Source organism: Crocodylus porosus, unplaced genomic scaffold (assembly GCF_001723895.1).
Source record: "Crocodylus porosus isolate Cpor-Errol unplaced genomic scaffold, CroPor_comp1, whole genome shotgun sequence".
In the NCBI taxonomy this organism is placed as follows: Eukaryota; Metazoa; Chordata; order Crocodylia; family Crocodylidae; genus Crocodylus; species Crocodylus porosus.
In genome coordinates, this window is record NW_017728886.1 from 32,070,330 (window position 1) to 32,073,551 (window position 3,222).

The 3,222-nt window shown below is 53.9% G+C and overlaps 1 protein-coding gene across 1 annotated transcript in view; it reads right to left on the minus strand.

The window, feature by feature from the left end:
* LOC109307973 (polycomb complex protein BMI-1) overlaps positions 1–3,216 on the minus strand; it is a 9,089-nt gene extending 5,873 nt beyond the window's left edge. The window contains exon 1 of the mRNA XM_019532168.1: positions 2,827–3,216. The gene's annotated coding sequence lies outside the window, so the exon portion shown is untranslated. The remainder of the gene's footprint in view (positions 1–2,826) is intronic.
* Between the last annotated feature and the right edge of the window lie 6 nt (positions 3,217–3,222).

The window sequence follows — 3,222 nt, forward strand, 5'->3', positions numbered from 1 at the left end:
CCCGAGCGGGGAAGCCGCCCGCTGCGGCGCCCGGCGCGGGGCAGCCCTGGGGGAGTGACAGCCGCGAGCCCGGCACAAAGCGAGGGGCCGCGGGGGGGACAGGTACCTGCCGCCGCGCCTGCCCTGGCACTTCCCCGGGGCCGGCGGCACGGCGCTCCCCGGGAGGCACAGCACAGCCCAGCCCCCGCCGCCACCAACTCGGGAGTGCCTGGCACTGCCGTGCCCCCGGCGCCGAGCCCTGCTAGCGTGCTCGCCCGTGCCCCCGCTTGATGTGTGGCGCCCAGCGCCTGCCCTGCTCCATCCTCTCCCGGCCGGGCTGCGGCAGCGGGAGAGGTCGCCCGCCCGCCCGGGGACGGCTCTGCCCGAGCTCCCGGGACCCGGGCGATGCCTCGGAAGGTGCTGACGCAGGTTTCATTTTGCGCCAGCGCAGCCTCTTCCTCAACCGAGGGGAATTCAATTCAACCGTGGAACTTGTCTTGTTGGAGCAGCCCCGACCGCCTATTATTTATTGCCTGAAGTTCGCTCTTGTTCAGCTCGGAGCCTGCCGTGAGTTGCCCGTGAAAGCTGGGAAGGGCTGCAGCCAACCGAGCTCGACACCCACCCCCTGCCCGAGAACCGCCCGCACAGACACACCGCGCGTGACACGCACACGCGGGACTCGTGCGCTTGGGTCACTTGGCCGCAATCCTCTGGCTGACAGAAAAGCCTTTCGAGATGTCCCTGCTGGTGCTGGTCACACGAGGAATCCCGACACTCCACACAGCTCAACCCGAAGGAGTCCCCTACCGAGAACATAGGCACTGACACACCCACGTGGGACATCTCCACCGAAAGCCTCCTGGAGACCAGCACTGACCGCCCGCCGACTATTCAGAGGCCTTACACGGGCTGTGTCCAAATGAAGACAGGCAAAAACATGCTCTTGCGTCAATGAGCAGTTAGCCAGGCAAACACCCATGCACGTAGCAAGCCGGCGAATTCAGTTTGGCATCTCTCCGAACAAAACTGCATCTGAAATACAACTTCATTCACGCAGCTTTGCGTCCGGAGCAGCATCAACCTCCACTCCACAAACGGACTGTTCAGTAGTCATGAACTTGTCATCTACAGCTGGACGACCCTTGATTACCTTTAGCAACAACAGCTATTTTCCATACGAGCACTATGACTGTGCTTCCACTTCACCATGTCCACATAAGGTAGTAGTAACTCGTAGGAAGTCTAGCATTTCCCTCCAAGAAGGCACACGGAGGAGCCCTGATCTCCTCGCATCACACATTGCAGCGAAGACAGAATAATGGCAGCAGAGTGTAACGTAAATAAATAAATACGTACATCTCACTCCCTAAAATCAGCTTCCTAAAACTGACCGGCTGGAGGACCCAATCAGCCTCCTTAAAATAAACTGAAAGGTTAATTGGTAGGTGTCGCCGCGACCTGGTGTGCAGGTCAAGAGTTTGTATCTCTGGCAAGAAACTACTCCTAAAGTCTCTCTTAAGTGTACGGGGTGTGTTGTCAATAGTTCCGCCAACTACTTGTACTAGATTATATTTCCTGAGCCTCTCTTGGCTTTAGGGGTCCTGTTAAAAAAAAAAAAAAAAAAGGAAAGAAAAAGGCTACCATCTACTACAAACTACTGAATATTATACGTGGACCTGGCTGTGTACGTCTGATTTTCCCTAACCTCTGTAGGGAAGTGGGGGGTGTGCTGCTTGTCTCCTAGACACTGGGAAATGGGGATTTTCCCTTTTATTAAAAATTGATTTTTCTACTTACTTGCCTCTTTCCAAATATTTACAGTAAATAGCTGGGGAAGCTGCGAGTTCTGTATTGTCAAGGCCATGAAATTACACAAACATGTACGATTAACTTTCTAGTGCCAGCCCTGAACACCACAAGGAGCAGATCCGTGACACCTCAGAGGCTTTACAAAGCCTCTAAAGTGAATTCCCCCCTCCCGAGATCAGAACAAAACCAGCAGTTCCAGAGCAGGCAGAAACACTCGCAAACCCCACGGCGTCCTGCACTCGCATCATCATCGCCTCAAAGCCAGCTGCAAACCGCACAGCCCCACTTTCCAGAACTACAGTCAAAGCAGTGTCTCTGCAGGAAAGTTAGTTCCCAACTTTGGTCCCCCCTGCCCTGCCCCAACAGGTGGAAGCCTAAAAACCCCAGCATTTGAAGCACAAATGTAAAAGGAGACATTGGAAACAACTGGGAACCGCCATCTTACACACCACCAAATTTCACACAAGTGTTTGTCCAACTTAAGTTAATAACATTTTCTTTGAGGTCCCCCGCGGTCTAACAAGCCCTCCAGCGGGATCGCTACCCCCCACTGGCCCCATCTCTATAAAATGAGTGCAGTATCTGGCATTTTAAGCCTCCTCAGATACATTTATTTCGGAGAGGACTGAAATCCCTTGACCCAGGCAGCTCCAGATTTCATGAACGTCCCTGTTTAATCAAAATCTGCCTTTAAACAAAGGGCGCTGAGGCCGGGATGGCAGCAGGGGCTGGAAATATAAATATTCTCCTTGGGGGCCATGTGCACAGAAACATTTTAGGAGGCATCTGGAGAAAGAAAGGAACTAAAATTTGCAAATGTGGGTGCGTAACGAAAGCGAGTGCACAGGCTGCTGCTGCTGCTGCTGTGTGTCTATATGTGTGTGTGTGTGGTTGGAGCAGACTGTCAGCGCTTTTCCCATACGGAGAGCTGGGGGGACACCTAGGCTCCCCTTTGCAGCCCCCAAACCGGCCTAAAACCGCCGCCAAGCCCCCTCCGCCCCCCGCCCTTGGTAAGGAGACACCTCGCTTTATACATACCCGGAAAAAGGAGCCGGTGGGTGATGATCGGAGCGGCCAAAAAAGACAATGAAAGTTAAAAGTCGTTCAGCAGAAAATGAATGTGAGCCAAGCGGCCATCTTGAAATGAACTGCAGACGCTGTCAATTGCAATAAGCTTATTGCTGCTGCTGCTGCTGCACTCTGCTCATTTTAGTTACAAAACACCCGGGTTCGCTCCTCGCTGCCACCGACCCTTCTCACTCCCTCTCTCTCCCTCTGAGTTTGCGTTTTGGGTGGCTTAGGAGCTGGGAGCGGAAAGTCTCTCTAATCCGGATGGGCTCTCCACCAGCCCATTGTCTCCCCCTCGTCCCCCTGCTCTGCCTCTTGGTCTCTGTTTTATTATTATTATTTCATAGTTGTTGGTGGGGGAACGGG